Source organism: Xiphophorus maculatus, chromosome 19 (genome assembly GCF_002775205.1).
Source record: "Xiphophorus maculatus strain JP 163 A chromosome 19, X_maculatus-5.0-male, whole genome shotgun sequence".
Taxonomy (NCBI): Eukaryota; Metazoa; Chordata; class Actinopteri; order Cyprinodontiformes; family Poeciliidae; genus Xiphophorus; species Xiphophorus maculatus.
In genome coordinates this window covers 18,739,636-18,762,269 of record NC_036461.1, presented here as the reverse complement: position 1 = coordinate 18,762,269, position 22,634 = coordinate 18,739,636, and the positions used below count along the sequence as shown (strand labels likewise).

At 37.4% G+C, this 22,634-nt stretch overlaps 1 protein-coding gene across 10 annotated transcripts in view; it reads left to right on the top strand.

Moving 5' to 3' along the window:
* LOC102221770 (estrogen receptor beta-like) overlaps positions 1–22,634 on the top strand; it is a 66,803-nt gene that overhangs the window by 6,721 nt on the left and 37,448 nt on the right. Inside the window, exon 2 of one of the 10 annotated variants that reach the window (XM_023352698.1) lies at positions 16,685–16,732. The exons of 8 other annotated variants lie outside the window; for them this stretch is intronic. The gene's annotated coding sequence lies outside the window, so the exon portion shown is untranslated. Of the gene's footprint in view, positions 1–16,684; positions 16,733–22,634 lie in introns of those variants that run through there. One more of the 10 variants, XM_023352694.1, reaches the window with a different exon arrangement.

Here is a 22,634-nt window from a genome sequence, read left to right as displayed (position 1 = left end):
AAAACATGATGTGCGAAGAAGCTGGAGTACCCTGAGAGAGGCCACATATGCACAAGGAGAACATGTAAAGTGCCCAGTCTGATTTTCAAGCCTGGAACAAAATCAACCGAGGCACTGTTGACCTTCAATCAGTAGTATACTTTCAGCAAGTTTTTACTTATCTGCATTTACCTTAGCAGGTGTGAAAAGTGTTTGGTAAAAATCTACTCAAGTACTGAATAACAAACAGAGGAAGACGACAGAGTTGGTGCTTTGCTGCTGCTGTTATTTTTAGCTTCATAAATGAAACAATGAATGATGCGTACCTCTGGTTGTACTGTGTGATCCAGTCCGGTAACAGCTATTTAGGGTCCTGTCGTAGTCCAGTTAGATCAGTGGTCTCATATTCAGTACCGGCTGCAAAATGTAGGTCCTTCCAGTGTTGGAACACAGTTCGGTATGTTTTCTTTTTTTCATGTGAGAAATTATCCAGATTCACCTCACTGTTTGTTTTTTTATATTACAGTCAGGGGTGGATCTATTCGGGTGGCATGGGGTGGCAGTTGCCACCCCAAGTGAGAGCCTTGCCACTCCTGTTGCCACCCCATCTGGCGATCATGAATTCAAGAAATAGTTATGGCAAATCGGACATTAGGAACATGAATATCTTTCTTCTGGCAACATTGAATGCAACACAATGTAACCTGACACCTTCTCCTGAGTAGTAGAAAGTGCGAGAGAAGCTGCAAGGACAGAGCGCGAGGCAGCAGCATTGATGTATTTTTATACATCAATATTACTGGACTGGACGTTACTTGACTTATCGTGTGCCACACATCCGCCACTGCTATCCATTGAGTCAGGAATATTTGTGGTCAGCAAAAAAACCACAGTCACGCAAAGAATCTGAAAAAAGGACTCAATTTTTAGCGGTTAATTTAAGCCTATGACAGCCATAGATAAAAATGTACAAATGTACATTTCACAGGTGAGGAAAAAGTTTTAATTTAAAGAAAATGTTTAAAACGTGAAAAGTACATCAGTTATGCTAGCCTAACTGTTGCCAGCCTACTATTGACTTTGATAACCTACGTGCTGTGCTGTTCGGTGTGTTTTGGTTCTGTTAGCACTGAAATAAGATAACACACACACCAACTCATCAGTAGAGCAGGTGTTTAAATCAGCTAATAAACCACTGCTGTGTTCAGGCGAAAGCTTATTAATAATCGCAATGTAGACATCAAGCCTGACAGCATAATGTAACTGACTGGATGTTCTGTTTTGGTGTTTTTACGTACTTTTTTGTGTGGGAAATGTCTGTTTTTTGGTATTGATTCTCCCTCATAGGTTTGAACGTAAACTCTGTTCTTCTGTTTTAGCTGTTGGTTGCTATGGAAACGTGTAGCATGTAGGGTAAAGCTGACACAGAGCGAGAAAAAGCAGAATAAAAGTGGTGAGCCACAGGATAGTAGCCACATCTGCCCTGGGGCAGTCTGACAGAAGCGAGGTGCCATGCACCGGGTCCACTGGGCCCTCTGAGCATCACCAGCAGGTGCACTCCCCCCAGCAGGCAGAGAGCATACAGAAAAAAATTAATTAAAGAAAATCACAAAAACCTGCAGACAAGGATATCTGCATTTTGTAAACAAACCAAATTTTGTTTTAATGACTTGCTGTCCTGCAAGTAGTAGATGGAATGACTCTCCTGTTGCTGATTCATATGGCGAAGGAACAAGAGGAAGTAGCCTAAAGATACTTTTCCACAGGCACATCGCGCTCTGACTAGTTATTGTGGGCTCTAATCAGGGCTGGCCCAAGGGATAAGCAAACTAAATAGCCGCTTAAGGCCCCCCCTCAGTGGAACAGATTTTTTTTTAGTAATAATTTCTGTCATTATATCAAAAACATACAATTTCACTATGAAGTGATTTGTTTTTACAATAATATATATTTGATAACGTATGTAGAAATTAAATTATTGATAAAAAGAAAAAAAAAGTATTGCTCTTGGGGCCCCTGGTGGTCGCGGTAGGTACCGCACTCTTTGCCGGTAACAAGAGCTGTGCACATCCAGATTTCCAAAGCTCCAGTCAGAAGTTAAGTAAGCAAAACAATGTCTCAAAAAAGGACTTATCCTTCAGGGAGGGAGAAAAGAAAGAGGAAGAATAGAAAAAAGCCAAGATAAAGGTTTGTTTCAATGCGCCTTTGTAATGAGCTACTCTATTCTGTAGTTGGGGATTTGTTGTTTGCTGCTGAGCATAATCATTTTGTGGCTAAAACAAACATTATTTTTACATCAACTTCTAAGTTATGTGAAACTTCTGTTAAAATCATTTGAAGGCACAGAATCAGTCCAGTACCAGTCCACATTTAATCAAAGAATGTCATGAATATGTGTGTAGGGCTGCACGATTGCAGTTTTCTGGCTGATCCCTGGTTACCGATCTTTAAAAAGCCTGACCTGCCGATTTTGACTTTGGCTGATATGAATTTTTTTTGTCTGAAATCTCTAAATATAGCAAGAAAGTCACTGAGTTGGTAACAGTGGGGTGAATATTGTTAACTGCAAACGTGCAGACCTGACCTGGTGGGCCGGTCTGTCAGTCAAACCTCTCATTACAGAGCAGAAGAGGACAGAGACTGATTTTTAAACCTTTGTTGACGAAGATGAGATTAGGGGATAAGATGGGCTTCACATGTAAGTATCGACCGACCATGATCCCCCAAAATTAAGGAAATCGGCGCCCAGAAATCAGCTGGTCTTTAAATCAGTTGGCCAATAAATGTGTCCTATGCTATACATGTATATAATGTAAACAGCACTGTCAGAGATGCAATAAGTTTATAGCAGCTGTGTGAATGATCCAATGATTGGGCTTCTGATTGCAGCCAGTTCATAATGTTAGCAGAACTAGAGGGCCCCAAAACCACATTTCGCTTAGGGCCCCAGGGAGGCTTGGGGCAGCCCTGGCTCTACCCCACATAGTGAGCTTTTCCATTATACACTCTGTTCCTCATTAATGTGGGCGGGACATGAGCAGCAGCAGCAGCTGTAGTTAGCTCTCTGCTAATGTTTGCAGCGACACAAAGGAGAACCTTGAGGTTCTGGTTCTGATGAACTCAAACCCAGATATTTCATTTTGTCTTATAAAAATTTATTGCTGACCCAAGCATAATGAAAAAGGCTCAAATTAGTTGATTTTTTTGCTATACATATACAGTAATAACATTCTGACACTTTATTTTTTTAAATGTGCAACCTTTTGGATTTAGGTAAAGCAGGAAAAAGATGTAAATCAAGCCTGAACTTTATTGTTATTATTTTTAACCCAAATGAAAAATAAAATTCACATCACAAGTTAATATTATGTACTGTAGTTCTGGTGTTTCACACTGTTGGCGCAAAACTGCAGCTCCATCAGAAAGCTGACCACATCTGCAGTGTTTCTCTCTTCTTTATTACTGTTCATGTTTCTGTGAGATGAGCTGCTAGCAGAGCTGCTAATTCACGGTCATTCTGCTGCTAAACTTACTGCATGCCTGCCTGGTGCTGCTCTTGATTAAACTCATAATTAAACTTCTTCTTAATGAGGAGCTCTCTGATAGCAGACAGCATGTTCGCGATCCGCAGCTAAACTAAATAATGTTTGGAGTTTTCAGTGACATAAAGCAAGAGCCAATCAACGAATGTGGTCAGCAGTCAATCAAATGGCTTTGGTGCCGTACCCTGCTCGGTGCTGCTAGTATTACACCTGATTTTTCCACATCAAGTAGGTATGAAAATCTGAGAACAGCTGGGCAGAACCGCACCGGATCTGCTAATGGAAAATGAATCTGGCTGCCCGGTTAGAGGCGGTTCAGTGAAAAATTGCCTTAAAGTGATCCAGAATTAGTTGAACATGCTGACCTCAATATGTTGTAATTTTACTATTTTGCAAGAAAATGGTGTTTGTGATGAGCCAAAATTCATAATTACTATACAAATGTATGTATATCTTTTGTTATATTTTTCACCCATGGAGATCGCCATTTTTTCACCTGATGGTGCTGTTTTGGTCAAATCTGTATTAGAATCTACAGAGTAAAAACAGGAAGGCTAACTTTATCTGAGTTGTTGTTTATCATATTGTGTGTGTCTGCTGTAATTTTAGATAATGCCACACTGTGTCACTGTTGGCTGTAATCAGTGACGGATCAAGAAAAATATCTATCGGGTGGCAAAAGGGGGGCAAGGATTTTTCAGGGGTGGCAGCATGTGCAATTTTTCTTATATTGGTCAATCGTTTTATTTTAGATATGCTGTAGGAGCCACAGTTTGATGACTGTTATAAATACATGTTCCATGAACAAAGGAGTGAATTAGTTCAGTTTTTGTCGCTTGTTTAACTTTTAGTAATTGCAGTGGCTTCAGTGTGCCGCAATAAGGGTGCAATTAAGCTGATAAACAGGTAAAGAACAAAACTAACCACCCTCAGTATGAGAATGTGTGTGTGAATGGGTGAATGATTGACTATAGTGTGAAGCTCTTTGGGGTCCTCTGGACTTGATAAAGCGCTATACAAGTACAGACCAGCTGAGTGTTTTAAGATAATAGCAGTTGTGAACTGGTACTTTTTTTTATACTCTTTATTTAACATTTTTCATTACAATGAAACATAAAACACAAACAGAACTTGGGGCACTGATACATATATAAATAAAAAGAAAATAAAAAATAATTACAAGATGTTACATCTAGTTATGCTTCCTTGTTCTTGTATGACAGCCATTTAGACCAGCGTTTGTTGTAAGAGTGTCCTTTTATATGTAAAAGATATGTCAGTTTTTCCATTGAGTGAATCTCTTCCACGACTTCCCGCAAATGGTCTAGCTGGGGAGGGAGTTTCTTTAGCCAAGAGCGTGTAACAGCTTTTTTGCTTGCAATTGATAGAACTTTACAAAGATACTCATCTTCTTTTTGAAATACTTCTCCAGGGGGCGTGCCGTGGTGGCATAGCGGTTGGCGCGACCCATATTTGGAGGCCTTGAGTCCTCAACGCGGCCGTCGCGGGTTCGACTCCCGGACCCGACGACATTTTCCGCATGTCTTCCCCCCTCTCCTTCCCTGTTTCCTGTCAGCCCACTGTCATATAAGGGACACTAGAGCCCACAAAAATACCCCCTGGAAGGGTAAAAAAAAATGAAAAAAAGAAATACTTCTCCAGACATCAGCCCCAACAGAAAAATTCTGGGGTCTTTGGGGATGACATACCCCAAAATTATCCCGATAGTCTGACAGATTCCAATCCTGTAAGGTGCCAACTTTGGGCAGGACCAAAATACATGAGAGTGATTGACGTTCTGATGGCCACATTGTCTCCAACAACTGGTACTTTAAAACAAACAGAACTGATTAACTAGACTCTGTCCAGGGTCTGTCCTTGTGCTGAATAGGAACATTTTTCCAATATGTCTACTGGAAACCAATGCCTATTAGCCTTGAGACTGCTCACAATGTAATTATAATCTGTCTGTGGCTTTAAATATCTGATTCCTTTTCCACTTGCAAAAAACTGACGTGTCGGGGAGTTGAACGTTTGAGTGTCTACTTGTGTGTCAGATAGGAGGGTAGAGGGAAATCCTGTCATAACCTGAAATAAAAAGTCAGACTTTGAGGACATCCCTTTCCGTTCTCCGCTGCGCTGCGTCATTCTCGTTGAAAGGAATTCTTTCAAATGGTGCTGAAAACTCGTCAAGGCCACCCTAACTCCCTGATCTCCCTCACCCCTATCTTTCCACTCTATTCAGCCAAAAGATCTTTCAGCACCACAGACATGAAACTGAAAAGTTTCATGCGACTGAGATTATTGTGAGAATGAAGATTTGGAAAATAGGTGGGGACTTTTAAAATCAAAAAATTATTACACAAACCATGGAGTTAGTTAGAATAACATCATAGCAGGATAATAAATTGTAAACTGTAATCGATTTGTTATTTACTAATAGAGCCAAAAGAAAATCTTGCCACATAAAATCTTTTGACAAACTTTTTTTTTCCTCAAAAAAATTAATTGTTAAATTTTTGTAAGTGCTTTTTCAAATTAGGAAAACCCAAGTCACATAAATTTGTTCCCAAAAGAATGCAGCAGTTTAGTTCCAGTGCTAAGTGGGTATAACTGGACCCACTTAGCTTGTGAGACCCTCAGCAGACAAATCAAGTTAATCTGTTTGAAAGGTCAGTCAAGGAGATTATGGCACCTTTATATCTGTAGAGAGTGTTGGAAAAAGTGTAACTTTCTACCTTTGGGTAAATGAGACTTAGACTGACTTTATTGTCATTTTGCATGCACAGGGTGTATACAGAACGAAATTTCGTTGCATACGGCTCAGGACAGTGTTTTGAGGTTCCAATGTTGTGAGGTTACTCCAGAATAAAATAAAATACAGTATAAAATATGAATATAAATATGAATATAAAATATAAAGTACAGGACTGACAGTAAAATGGAAGTTACTTAGCTCTGTACATGTGCAAGGTATGAAGTGGAGACCAGATTTTGAGTGCAGTCCAGTTAAGAGTTCAGCAGTCTGATGGCAAGTGGGAAAAAGCTGTTTCGGAACCTGGTGGACCTGCACCGGATGCTGCGGAACCTCTTTCCAGAGGGCAACAGGAGGAACGTAGGGTGTCAATGTCTGACAGAAATAATAAAACTCAGGAACAATGAAAGGTAAAAACAGACTTTTTTGGAAATTATTAAAAATGCACAATAATGAAAAGGATGTATGGCAACATTTTAATAAACTGACAGTCTGGCTGTCAAATTAAACAAGCTAGGTGCTTGCCAGTGTGCCCTACCTCCATGCCTTGCTCCAGAGGGTGGCCCTGGTTATCTCCGTCCAGGCAAGGGAACACTGTTTACATTTCTGTTCTTCTTTTGGTCAGTACCAAAACAAGTCTTTAGGCTACACTTTGTCTCATTCCTCACCTAGAACCTTTTTGACATGTTTTGACCCAACCACGGCCAGCTGACACCTTTCCAAATTTAGCTCCAAGGAGCATTGGGAAACTCAACCTTTCCAAATGGCAAGGTGGTTACCAAGGGAGGGGAGAGGATGGTACCTTGTCACAGAAAGAGTGTTAGAAATGCAGCAGCTTTCAGTACTTTGAAATGTTAAAGTCCAAGGATGCCTTTGATTTGGGCTCCAGCTATTTCAGCGAAACTAAGAATTTGTTGGTAGAGCCGGCAACACATTTCTTAAATATGCCTGCTGTAGTCCCTGGAACTTGGAAATTGATGGTTTCCTCCTTTGTCCTTTTTTACTTTGTGAATTTTGTAACAACTGGCAGGGGGACAAACAATAGAAATCAGCTTTGGCTGTAATTGGGTGCATTTACATTTGTGCTGTTCAAAACATTTATTAATGCACAATGTTCCTTTTTAGCAAATAAAAAATAAAGTAATAATTTTGGTGATTATGGCTTAAAGATAATAAAAAATGCTAACCTCCAGCAGAATCTAATCGATGTTAACAGCCATCTGCTTCACCTGATTGAAGGCTTGAGACAATAGAGCAAAAACACAAAGAAACCTCACAAGAATGGATCCAAGAGTACTTTCTAAGTAAACGAAAATAGAATACATAGCAATAGTTCCTTTATTTAAATGCAATTCAGTTAAATTGTGTAGACGAGAGTGAAAGTTAAACCCAGAAAGACAGGTCCTACAGTCTTCTCCTGAAAGAGAAGATAAAGTTGCTGGCAGCAGTAGCTCAGCTCAGCGTTAATGATACTTTTCCTCTCTCAGGGGGTGAGAGTAAAGTTTCATAGCACCTTTTTATTTCTGAGCTGATGGCTCCCGCTGGCTTCTGTACACCAGGTTAAACCAGCTGCTGTTCTTTCTGATATTTGTTGTAAAATGAACATAAAATTTTTCTTTGTAATCCAGTTTTACACACCGCATGTGTTTTATGGACTTCACAGGAATCTTTTTCGTCTCTAGCCGCTGAGCTCTGCACACTTGTGAAGTAAGAAGTAAGAAAAATCATAATGCTGGAGTTAGGCTGCTGATCTGAAACCTGATTGATGATAAGTATTGAAGTTCATCTCTCAAAGAATTCTGGAGGAAAGCTGGTGCCAACAAAGTCATAAATTATGTTTTTCTTTTTTTGCAAATAATTCCATATCTTGTTTCTGTACTTTATCCAAAAAGTAATAAGCATCATTTACCATTTTGGTGTAGTTTGTGAGATTTGCTTGCTTCACTGCAGTGAAAATGAGAAACATCTGTTCAAGGTTATTGTAGCATCTCACTCAGATTTAGGTCAAAACTTTGACTATCTCTGACCAAAAGCTTCATTTTGTTTTTTGCTCCATTCAAAAGTGGATTTGTTTGGGCTCTTTAGATTATTGCCTCGCTGCATAACTGAAGTAAATGTAAGCTTAAGGTCACAAACTGTTCGCTGGACATTCTCCTTCGTGATTTTATGCACGATGAACTACAGTGCCTCCTCCAGGTCCTAAAGCAGCAAAATCTACCACAGATTATCACTCTGCCACCACGATGTTTTATTGTCAGTATGATTTTTAAAAATGCAGGCCTCACTGTCTTTAATTGAGGCCTGCAGAAGGATATACAGCAGCTCCTGTACCCTGGGCTCTGCGTCTGCTTGGCTCTCCTCTCCACACCTTCACCTGATTCAGCTGTCAGCCATGGTGAAAAAAATCTGTGAAAGACAGACATCTTCCCCAGAAAATGAATTAACTCGAAGCTCAGTGCAGGAGAAAATTTGTCTGCACGTTTTGTCACAGTTTTGTCTACAGTTGACTGCAGGCACAAAGATATGATTACCACCCAGAAACATGGGTAAGAAGGTATGGTTTCTTTTTTCTGTAAGGGACTCAACACATGGTAGATATGTCTTGAGTTGGGTCTGATGTTCTGGATTTCAAACAAATCTCATTTAGTTCCACATGGAACTAAATGAGATTTGTTGGACACCTCTTTCACACACAAATTTTCAGCATCTCCCACATTTACACGCTGGGTTTTCCTGCAGCCATTCTAAAATATTGACTTTGTAGTCAATAATGACAGTACAAATGGCAAAAACAAACTTTTTTGGAAATCAGTAAAAATATTTATTTCCTTTCTAGATCGTATTCTGCCTTATTGTACTAAATGTGTGCAGTTTTAGAATATTGTGAAAACTGCAATATTTTTACTTAAGACTATCATACCAGAAGACTTTCACACCAGCCATTAACAGTTCTATATTAGTTTAGAGTTGTGATCATTTGCTTGGTGAATTTTATTGCTGTGTCTGATGAGAACATTTTAACAGATAAAGTTGTCTGACATCAGCAATCCTTCAATCTGCAGTTATTTTCTGTTATAGTATAGCTGCTCAAAAGGCTCAGATGACAGGAATTGACTTCCAGAGGATGTGCCCCCAAATTTGGAGGAGAGTCCAGTAATGGAAGGAAGCGAGGTGTGTGGCAGGTAGATGGAGCCACAGCAGTTCCAGGTGACAGGCTAAATGACTCTATATCCTGACACTGTATTTAGGCTGTCTGTTCTGTTAGCGCCTCTCACTGCTAAGCATCCCCAGGAGCCAGAAGCACCTCCGTCCAGCAGCTTTTTCTCCCATGTAATCCGTCCACCTCTACAGTTCAGCTCAACTTTTCTCTTCCAGCAACTCCTTGTTGGCTTTGTGAGTCTGAGAGAATGCAGGAATAGAGGCTGTGTAATGGTTATAAGGGTTCTCATTGTGCTTTGGTATGTGGTTCTGGCTGACAGCTGAAGGGAGAAAGGTCCAGGCTTCTTTTATTCACAACATAAACATGCTTGTAATGTGGAAGCCAGTGTAAGATGCTCTCCAAACAAAATGTTTTCTTCCATTCATGGTAAAGTTTTTAGATATTTCCTCTTGCTGACAGATGCTTTGTTGAAGTGTAATAGCAGTGTGTGCTCTTTGGAACTTTACACAAATTGAAATGTTGAAAAAGTTTTTAGATTTGAAATTAGAGAAGTCTCAGCTATGGGTGTTATCAGAAACACAAAGCTATTGATATCACTGCTGCCATAAAAGATCAAATCTTCCATCTTCTATCTTCCACTGAGGGAATATTTTTAGGCAGTTTTTCCTTTTCTTCATTGAGGCTCCTAAGTCTAAATTGTTCTCATGTTTTATTGATTTGAACACTGGGTCAATTTAGTTCAATGAATTTCAACCTTACTCAGTTAGGATTACCAAGATTATTTCTATTTGTCTTAGTGTCAGAATGAGGAAGGATCATTTCTTATATCTTTTTAAAAAAAAAAAATCAGAAATCCTTTACAGTTGTGAGGAAACAATTTTGACACCCTATTAAAAATGCAGTTCTTTACCAAGAAATGTATCATAGAGTACTCTTATTGTTTTTGCTTTTTTAAGAAAGGGACTTAATTACTGGCTAAAACCTTAAATTCACTTTGTTTTACTCATTATCCACAATTATTTGACATCCTATCCCTTAAAATGTAGACTTTGTCTGAAATACCTTCATTGATATGCAGAGGATAACACTTTGTTTGACGAGTTGTACATAAGATTGACATGACACTGTCATAAACATGACATGGCACCTGTCATGAACATGAAGAAAAACTGGAAAAACACATTTATTACAAAGAAATTTAATAAATGTAAAAATACCTTGCAATTAGCTAATGTACTGCAAGATATTTTTTAAAATCCATCAGAAATAATCATTCCCCCAGGCATCAGAAAAAGCACATCAAAATGGCTTTGTGGAGGAACATCACTGTGACAATGCTTGTGTGCAAATATAGTTCAGAGAAAACTTGTGCTTAACCACTGTCAAATGTATTCCTTTAATCATCTCATAGTCTTAGAATAAATTAACACTTTTTGATCTTTTAGTTTAAAAAGTGAAGACTATTAAACTTAGTGTGCACCAGAAACCTGCTGACCGTCAAACTTTTTTCTGTCATTGCTTACATTTTTTCCCAAAGGGATTATCACTCTGCTAACCAAGAAAATGGAGGGGAAAGTAGCTCTGGCCACATCTGTCCATCCCAAACTGTAGTTGTAGCGTAATTCAGAGTGAAATTATCTGCGACAAGAGAAAAATGTGCTGTTTGTCAGAGCAGATCGCCCTGACATTGATAGAGCCTTGTGGGTGTTTTTTCTTCCCAGTATGAGTTTGTTATAAACTGTCTACTGAATACTTCCTAAAGTCTGGATGGTTTGAATGAGATGCTGAAATAAAGGAGCCCATTCTCATCTAGTAGAACAAAATACTACATGAATACATGTCTTCACAAAGTTTATTCATCATATGAAGAGTATGATATCTTGTCTGATTTATGTATATAAAACAGAACAAATAAGATTCCCAGACGCTTCTCTTCTGAAATGGTTTACATCATTCCCACACTACTTAGCATGAAGTCAATACAAGACTGCTCCTCCCATGCAGAAGTAAAGCAAACCACCGACAAAAAAAACACAGTTATAAGGATGATGGCACTGAAGCTTTCTCCATTACCTGGGACATTTGATGAGGCATGTTTGTCTAATCAGCCAATATTATTATTAATATCTGATAGTGGTTGAAATAAATTTTTGTTTGTTAAATAGCGTGGTACAATTAAAGTTTAACCATGGTCTTTTTCATTTTTGTTTTTATTACATAAATATGGACAGCAGTCCCAAATCTTTTCTGGCTTTAGATCCAGACCACCCAGACATAACGGTGTTATGCCATTACATGAAGATGCGCTGGAATTATTAGGTTGTTCTTCTGCTCAGAATTGGCATTGCTGGGGAATATTGGTCAATATATTGTAGTATTATTATTCTCATTAATAATAATAATAACAATAATAATAATAATTCATTTAACTTTGCAAGTATCTGACCAGTCATGTTCCTATGGGTCCTTATCAGCCTACTTATTTCAGGCGCATTTGCAAAAAGCAGGTGAGTAACAACTTAGTGGTACATATCTGAACTATGTTTTGATCGTGTCTGTCAAGTGATGTAGGAATATTTGTACCACATGCCTGAAAAGTTACTACTTTACAAAGAAATTGTACCCAGACACATCACACATTTATTGTTTTGGACCCGGCTTGGTACATTAATCTATGATTTAACCATTAAGCATACACTGTGACAAAAACCTTCATGTGAACATGGTGTAGTTATGCTGTTGATCACAGTAGTATTCAGTTATTCATGAGTTCTTCTGCAGACATTTATCCGTCTTTTCTGTTTTCCAGACTTCGTTTGGGTTTTGGTAATAGAATAAACTCTACTCCGCACTCTAAGGATAAAGCATTTTTTAAGTGCATGTTCCACACTGACAATGTTTAAGCATTTTTTTCGGATTATTTTCAACCAGCCTTTATGAATGCAGTGAGTTTGTAATGATAAACCCCAACACTTTGTCAGAGGATCAGGTGTCTTCATGTCAGTTGATTCTGCATGGTTAGACGTTGAGTTGGAGTTTGTGATATGATCCTTTTCCATTAGGATTGATAGAAGAGATGGTTTGGACTTCCTCCTATCACAATTAAAATAAATAAATATAATGACGTCCGTAGAACTCCAACAGCTATAATAATTTTGCAGCAATCATACTAATAGTACTAATTGTGGCTTTTCTGTTTTAATAAAAATAAATTTGATCATGTTCTACACTTTTGTTGTAAAATTTTATGGTAATGCTGTGGAAACATGAAACTGGTTTTATTCTGGTTGTTGTACCACAAAAAATCTGAGCCAGGCATCTTGGAAATAGAAAACAGACCAGCACAACCTAAAATCACCATGAGAGGAAAGTTATCTATTTCAATTAGTGTATTTTAAAATTTTTAGACATTTAGATGATGATACCAATAATTTGCTATGTTTTGTTTGTGAAGAAAAGTTTCTGAATCTGGGCTTTTTCAACATTTTCTTATTTTTGTACAAACAAAGCTGCTCTACTTTAATGCTGTTGTAGTGGCACTCTGCGTCCCAAAAGTTCGTTGTACCACCTTTGCAGTTTGTCTAACAACAAATATTTGAATCACTCGACTGAAACCAAGTCTTCTTTTATGATGTTTACTTAAAGAACTCCAAAAGTACACTTACAGAAAAAATGAAAGGCTCGGTCCAGATCGGTCAAAAAATTGTGTTGCTTCCACCGTATCCAACTGCAATCTGACCTCAAACGTGCATACGGGCAATGTTAATGTTATGCATTACGTAGTGGAAGCCAAAATTACTTTTCACAATAAAAGTATCCCTTTATATTAACTAAGTTATACATTCCAAAAAATATACTCATCATGAATTTCTTAAAATTAAATTAAGCATATTTATACATTTTTAATCTAAATTATTATTCTATATGAATTCCCCATTAACTGGCTCTTACAGCTGTGTTCAAACTGAACACGTTTGGCGTCAAAAACGTGTTTAATGCCTCAAGTTGGATGCTTGCAGAATTTGAATTCAGACGCTTGACATTTTGCTGTAGATGTGTGCCAGGAAGAGCCTCTTGACCTTCTTTTCCCCTCCCCCATTTTGAACAATGGCAAATTAAGTATTGACAGAGTGTTTTGGTTTTATTTACAGAAAGAAAGAGAATGAATTATCACCTTATTCAGCTGATAGTTCAAAGGTGCTGTGAATTTTGTGTGTTTCACATCCTAGCTGGGGGCTGATGAATGGTCATTGCATCTCCTGGCCAGCTATAGGCCATTACATCACATAGTGGAGTACTCCCTCATTGGTTGATGCTCTGCGTCCAGTGGCAAAAGTTCAGATTTTCCAAGTCCAGCGTCAGCCGCGTTGGATGCGCTTGACTCATGTCGAACACCTGAAATGCTCAAAATGCTTCAAACACGGAGCACAAAAGATGCGCAAAATGTGCCGCAAGACTTTGACACTTATCCACATAGAGATTGCATGTAAACCAGATGCCCCTGACACTTAAATCGTATTCTATCTGAACGCAACGTAAGCCAGTTTGACAGATCATTGATGCCATGAACAGTGGAATTCAATGTGTATTGAGATTATGCCCTTTGACGCTTTGCTGCTTGTGCTGTGATTTACCATGGGTGGCTGCCATCAACACTAATCTGTTCAAAGCTCAACCTTCGGGTGCATGTTTCAACAAAGCAGCATTTTGGTAATTGCTGCTGAAACCCTAGCTCTTGGTCTGCACAGCCCACAAAGTAAGTGCACTATTAAATCTTATTTGGACAGCTTTTGGAGTGTCTATATTGTCCTGTAGCTTATACTGTTGTCCCAACTTAGTTCTAAATTGCCTGGCTGTTACTAGTAGACAAAATGTTGTAAATGTTCAGTTGTATCCAGTCTGAGAAAATACAAACTGGCTCAAAGTTTCATGTTAATTGTCAGTGGTTCACCCCCCACCCCCATCTCTTTCTGAAACCTTGAACTGATCATGTTTTTCTCTCAGAGTTTAATTTTCATGGACACAATAACAGAGACATCTTTTTGTTCTGCTTCTTTGCAACAACATTCTTATCTTTCAGACAGTCTAACAAAAGAACAAAAGAACAAAAAAACACCATGAGATGATTCCTACATTGGGAAGATATTTAACTCTGAACTTTTCTCTAAATCCAGATTAGTTTGTTCAAAAATCAAAGATAACAACTAATCTGAGAGGGGCTAAGTCCTAAGTGGACAACTAGAAATCTAGAAAATATTGTAGTGATATTTATTAATATTTTTTTCTGAGCCTTTAAACCACCACCATGTTTACACTGGAGGTTATTTACAAAATGCTTGTGTAAATAACCCTGCATGTAAACTGCAGGGAGGAGGTAGTATTCCACTAATTGTGTCGCCTTGTGTGAAACTTACTGAGAAAGGGCCATACCTTTTTGATATAAAAGCAAAGCAGTCTGAAAAGCAGAAATACCAAATCAGTTCAAGTGAAAAATATTGACAGATTTTTACACTCCCTGACATTGCCCTGAAAAGCTATATGCACAAAGGGTCACACTGTGTGAGTGCTTCATGAGACTAACTCCTGTTACATTGCACAATGGAAGATGGCAGACTACACAGCTTCTGCAGCAGAACTGCCAATCTATCAATACATTGACTGCAGGTTTCAAATGTTAATGTGTTTCTGTGGGTGCTGGACTTGATTAGTTCTGTCAAGCAATTGAAAAAACTTGATCATTTTAATCACACTCTAGCACCGTGATTAATTACTATTAATCTCTATTGCATGAAATGTAAAAAAAATGTTGAAAAAATGTTTTTTGTCTAAAACCAAACATCTCAATTTTCCATTTCCTATTTTATATTCAGGACTGTATAAAATAAGTTATTTTGTTTAAAAAATTATTTAGAAATATTAGATATAAACTGGTTGTGCTTTGGTGGAGTAATACTTTAATTCATCACTGCAATAAGCTGGCTACATACTAGCTTGTTTTTTGCCATCACTATATTTTTAAAGTGAAATTTGCCACTGAGCACATCAGTCTGACTCTCTCCACTCATTTTCCACTGCCATTTGCAAGACCATACTGTTGTGAACTAGTTAACCATCTGTGGGAGCAAGGCCTTGAGATCAAAATAGGTAGTATAATTAATCTGCATTATGTAATAGAAACAAGTCAAACCTCTTAGATCAATTGCATGCGTTAATGTCCTAGTTTAAACTCGGACCATGTCCGGATAATTGACATTTTTGCACCTGTCTTTTTAATGAGCTCTTGCTTTGTGCTCTCCTCCATGCTGCTTTCCGCTTGCTCTGTTTTGATGCCAGCCAATTATGTCATTAACAAGCATTACTGTGGTTAGCCAGTAGACTACAGATCTCTAACATAGGCCAAATTTCTATTGTTTTTACCGTATAGGATTTAAATACAACAGTGAAGTAATCATTTTGGGAACTTTTAATATCAACTGGATGGACAATAAATTGAAAAAACCACTTAGAGAACTGACAGGAAAATTCGATTTTCACCAGTTAATCAAAGGTCCCTCTCGTATCACCAAAAACAGTCAAACCGTAATAGATTTAATTTTTTCAAATAAACCTGGTCGAGTCATAAAATCCTATAACTTAGTGTGTGGCTTATCTGACCACAATACCACTCTCATTGGAAGAAAATTACCTCAAAATCGTTTTGTCAGTCGCTAAAATACACAGAAACAGATTGTAATACAAATTCCAAGAAAGGATGGACCCAAATTTGAGGCTAAATTAGCAAGGGTTAATTGGGATGACGTTTCAAGGTAGAATCAAATAAATTATTGCTGCAATACATACTGTATATTCTCCATGTTTGTAATACTATGAATTAGTTTCTTGAAACTCAAATGAAGGGACAAAGAAAAATACAGCTATCTTGGGTATCGGATGACATTCGGCTGCTAATGAAAAAGAGAGACTATGCCGTAAAATCTTTTCTTAAAAACAAACGGACCACAGATTGGCTGCTTTTTAAAAGTTTGAGGAATGGAGTAGTTAAAGAAATGTACAAATCTAAATCTAAATATTACATAAATGTTTTCTCAGAAACAGGAGGGAATAGTAAGACGATCTGGAAACAGTTAAACAGTTTACTGAATCCCAATGCACATACTAATTACAAATATGAACTTGCAGTAGCAAGAAAAATCATAAATGATCCTGCTCAGCTAGCAACAATGTTTAATGTTTTTTTTCTCTCTTCAGTTAACGACTTGGCATCAAAGTTCCTACCAGCTCCAATGGATATACACGGTACAAAACCATCCAAAAAGTGTTCTGATTTGTTTGAGATAAAGGAAATTCATTACTCTGACGTTCAAAAAGCTATCAATATCTTAAGCAATTCTTACGCAAAGGACATGTGTAATTTAGACACTATGTTTTTTTTTTTTAAAATACAGCAATATTTTAGTAGAACCTTTAACTCACATAGTTAATATTTCCATCAGAACAGGGCAATTTCCCATTGCATGGAAAAAAGCTTTGGTGAAACCGATTTCTAAAACAGGAAGTCCCCCAATAAGTCTTGTTCCAGTCATGTCAAAAGTGCTGGAGAAAATTATTCTAGAACAACTACTATTGTATTTCAAAAGTATCAATCTTCTGCATCCTCTTTGGTTTGGCTTCAGACATAATCATTCCACAGAGACTGCTATAAGTCTGCTGCTTGAAAAGGTTAAATAATCACTTGACAGGGGACAAATCACTGGTACAGTTTTCCTTAACTTGAAAAAGGCTTTTGATATGTGAGTCACAATTTACTGATCTCAAGGCTTTCATTATTTAATTTCTCAGGATGGTCATTGTCTTGGTTTCAATCATTTTTGAAAGATTGTGAACAATGTGTTGTCATTAATAATAGTAAATCTGTCTTCTGCTAAATTGTAACAGGGATTCCATAAGGAACTATCTTAGGTGCGGTCCTTTTAAGTTTGTATGTTAACAGTCTTTCTGAAATTTGTCCTGAAGTTAACCTTCTAATGTATGTTGATGACACCATTGTTTACACATCGGACAAAAGCAGTATTGTAGTCAGTGAAAAACTTCAGAACAGCCTGCAGATATTAACATCATGGCTAAAGGATTCTTGGTTAACACTCAATACAAAGAAAACAAAGTGCATTTGCTTTTCAATCAAGAAAGCATCATTACAGTCCTTGAATATCCAGATCAATGGGGACTCTATCGAACAAGTATCACTTGAAAAATATTTAGGAATAATTCTGGATGCTCAGTTAAATTTTAGGAGCCATGCTGATAAAATCAGCAAAACTGTTAGATGAAATATAAACTGTTATAAAATTATTAGAAATTGTTAAACACTTTCACTTTGCAGAGATGTTTTTGAACTCAATGATCGTCTCACATTTTCCCTATAGAGCTACTAGTCTTTCTCAGACTAGTCAAACTATACTCAAACCATTAGCAAGTCTCTATAATCGGGCTTTAAAGGCCAATCAGATTCCATCATTGTCATATTCTGGCTATATTTGGCATTTTGGACTTTCCTAATTTTATAAATTATAATCTTTTAAAATGGATTTTTAAGTGTTTAAATGGATATGCACCTACAAAATGAAGTGATTGCATACAGAGACTGCAGGGCAATAGCAGATCTACTAGAGCGGCTTTAGATGGAAATTGTAAGGTCCCCTTTCAAAGAACCACTTTTGTTCAAAGTGCTCTGTATGTGAGAGGATCTGCAGTTTGGAACTCACTTCCTGTTGATTTGAAGTCCGTAACCAGTTTAGTATGTTCAAAAACACAAACAAAACTCTGGTTATGTCAAAAACAGAACTGTATCCATTTTTGATGTTTTATGTTTCATTATTTGTCTGTAGATGTTGTCAACATTATGTTGTGTTACTTTAAATGATTATCACTTAAATTTTTTTAGAGGTACTGTTTAAAAGCCTATCTAGGGACAAATACTGTGAATTAGCTGTTGCTATTGCACTATGAGGCAAACATGGGACTGCTGTTTTGTTCAGTTTATCTATGTCGATGTGTGTTTGTCCCTAGCAAATAAACGTAATAATAGTAATACCGTATACGTATATTGCGCATTACTACTTTTATGCTTAGGTTTGTTGCATCTACAGACACTTTGGACAATCTTCCCAGAGAATGTCACACTACTTCATATGTGTTTTGAGTCATTTTTGGTCAGGGGAAGAGTTGGCTCAGCGTGTCTCATTGAACAACTAATAGCTACCAGCTCAAGCTCCCACCTGACGATTTGCTTTCATGAGAAATTATGCCTAAGACAGTCAATAATCACACTTGATTAACCAAACTTTAGACACTTTTTTCTGCTGTTCTCAAATGATGATTTCATTTAGGAAGTGAACAAAGTTAATTGAAGAAGTGATCGCCCAATTGGTAAGTCTTTAATTATTGATATATGACCAAATTTTTTAGAGAAGCAACGTGAATTTTCTCAGCCACAAACCTGTCAAACCTGTAGAGTCAAGAAACCACTCCGGTAGAATCTGTTTGACAATGTGAAGTAGTCTGAAACATTGAAAAAAGCAACATATATCCAGATCTAAAGGAATTAAAGATCCCGGGTCTCATGTAGAAAAGAGTGTGTAGCTTTCACTCTAAAAATTAGCGTACAAACAAATTTAGAAAAGTATGCCACATAAAAACATTCAGATGTATAAAACTGTGTGCACGCACATGGCTGCACACCTTTCCTTTATAAATCCCAATTTGCGGGAAATAGATTGCAGCTCCTGGTCTTTTTCTTGTTCTGCCCCAAGTTCTCCTCATGTTCTCCCTGGCTGTTTTCTTTCTATGGATTTTTGTTTTTGAAGTGGCTTCCTTTGATATTTTAGTAAGTTTGCTTCTCCATATGCTTTTATTAAATCTTCAAATTCATTGGCCACCTCCATCTCCTGCATTTCGTTCCTACATCACCATCCACACAGCATGACACCATCAACAACATGTCCCAGCAGATCAATATATTCTCTGAACACACATTCCCTATAAATCCTTCAATTGCCAATGTTCTCCATCACTTCTCAAGAGTTCCATGATTGCACAGTACTTCTTTGAGCAGCTACTTATATACTCATGATTTTCTACATACCTTGGGCACTTTAAGAATAATCAAAACTGACCTGATTGGAGTTAATCTGCTGATCCAACCCCATTTTCTTTTTCTGTGAGAATGAAATTACCTCACAAAACAAATGCATGCATCACGTGCTTTGGCGGCGCACAGACCAATTACATTTTTATGACACAAAATCTGAGGAAATTTACTATTTACATTTGAGTTAAATTTTCCCATCCTTTCATTTCTACTTTATTTATTTTGTATGTGTGTTATGTTTTCCCTGGCGATAAATTGTATGCATGCACTTGCATTTTTGTATTGACCTCACATTGTAATAATGGATTCTATTAAAGGTATGCATATTATTCACTTGAACATTAGGAGTCTGTTATTTAAAACTGACTTATTAAAAGCTTGATTTACTTATAATAAACCCCAGGCAATTACTCTTTCTAAAACTTAGCGACATGTTAAAAATGTGTTGAATAAAAACATTTCCTTATTCTTTGTGCTGATTTTACCAACAATCTATAAATCAGAACTGATTTAAATTAAATTTTGAGCAATTCATCTTTCCAAGTGAAGACACAAGAAGCAGTGTTGTGGGGCTGTATATTGTGTCTTGGAAGGTAAAGGTAAAAGATAAAGGTAATTTTATTTATATAGCACATTTTCAGCAACAAGGCAATACAAAGTGGAAGAGAACTGGCAATCTGGATTGAAGGGCCTAGCCTCTAAATTAGGGCACTGCAGTGGTGATCCAAAGAGCGAGCATTGTTCTGCTCAGGGTCACTTCAACCTGACCCACATGAAACACATGTTGACCAGGGATTGATTAGTTTGTGGTCTGATGCCCAATGCTGATACAATGTTTTTTCTGTAATTACTTGTGATAATTGAAATTTATTTTTGACCCATGGGTCATTGTGTTGACATCGGAAACCAAATGGTTTCCAATGTCAACACTGGATGAGAAAATACAAAATTTATCATTTTAACCCTGACCTGATGGTATATCACTGTAGACAAAAACTGATTCTCCACAGACATGTAACACATTTCCAAGACATTTTAGATTTATTTTTCCATTTTTTTAGTCCATGGTGGAGGAGTTTGAGCCTCTACGCCAGCTGCTGTGTCTTCTATTCTGCTACTGATTAACTAGTCGACTGTTTCTGGGTCTGCTTGAGCTAAGCTGTTGTACAAACCATGCACATACACAGACTGCACTATTTTTGCTGTTGTGAATCAGTGTTTTGGCTTATTTAATTATTTAGAATTGTAATTAACAATTCATTATTAATTAAAATATTAATAAAATAATATGTAATAATTATTAAAATAAAATAATAATATATAATAATTTTTTTAGCTTAATCAGGGCACCATCCAGTACTTCTGGAATAATAAGTCAAACTCAGTCTCCCTTCAAGCTTGCAGCAGCCCAGATAATGGAACAGTCTTACTTTGAGTCAATCGGTCAGTCGAGTCAAAGCAATGTCTAGAAGTAAAAAAAAAAAAAATGATGATGAAAAGGGAAAAAACTAAGGAGGCACCTTCTCGTCGACGGATGTAGAGGCCTGGTTCAGAGGTCTCTGAAAATAGGCATCAAAATGGTTCTGTACATCTAAAGAACTGAGGTGGATGCATGGCCAGCTTCTTTAAAGTTCTCCAGTGAACCCTTTGAAGATTTTAAAAGTCCTCTTTTCTGGCCAGGTTCTTCTAAGCTGCACAGAGCTGTTTGGAGGCTGGCTCCAAAGGTGCAACTTTTTATGTTCTGGGGATCAGTTCTTATCAGAGTTATTTTGCAGGATGGGAACTTTGGCTCTCCAATACAAGAAATGCTGAGAAGTGCAGTTCAGCTGTTATGTGAACAACAATGGATTACCACAACATTTAAGCTCAAAAAGTTTAGCTTAATTTACCTCCCAGGTAGATTTCAGCTTAAGTAAATGTTATACATTTTACTGACGTTTTTCACTCAAGAAAGCAATATTGCTGTCGAGCGGCCCAGTCAGAGACTAGACTCGAAGTTGATAGAGAATCTGTGGAGGATGCTACAAATTAGGGAGATGTAAGGAGACCTCCCAATGTTAAAGACCTGGGGCCAGTGACTGATATGGGCGACATAAGCAACAGCGGCGCCCCTCATTCATGGTGTTATGCCAGATAATAAATACAGCTGCGAATCTGTTGCAAGACTGGAAGATTAATGTTCACAGATGTTGTCCATCCAGTCAGACCGGCCTTTTACAATGAAGAATGGACAGTGTGATGGACCGAGTTAAAAACAGGAGGAGTCACAGGACATATTAGAAAAATAGAGTTTTTTATTTTTAACCCAAAGATTATAAATAAAAGATAAACTGAGCTCATAAAAGAGGTCAAAGAAACAAAACTGAACTCAGGCAAAAAATGTAAACAAACTGGCTGCACAAACAAACATAACTAACCTAACAAAGAAATGACACACAGGGGTTTATATACTGGCTGATCAGACCAATTAAGACACAATAGGGGTAACTAAACAGAATACAATTACAAATAACACAAAAACAAATAACAGTACAGCTAAGTGTAGCTAAACTAAAGACCCAAAACTGAAAATCAAAAATATTAAACTTTAAATACTATTATTTACTTAAATAGAAAACTTACCTAAACAAAGAAACTACAAATTCCCCCTGCCAGCAGGAACTAGTGGTGCAGTCCAATCAGCATTTAAGCCTGTTGAGCCCTGGCCCCCATCTTTTGTCTGGCAACTCCAAGGCAGGTAAGTACCGGTGGGAAAACATACAGAGTTAATCTTAAGCAAACAAAATTAACTTTAAGTTGATATAAATACATATGCTAACTAAATGTGTGCACTGACAAATAGAACAAATGCATTCAAATCAACTAATAAATGTTTTTATTGAAACTAAAGTGTTGTTATGTTTATATGAAAAAATAAACTGTGCATAAAAAAAAGAGTTACTGACATCAGAGTGTGGCCATGGATTTGGCCATCACAGACAGAAATGTCCCCAAAAGGGAAATTAAATATTATTGTAGCTAGGCCTGTCACAATAAACGGTAAATCATTTA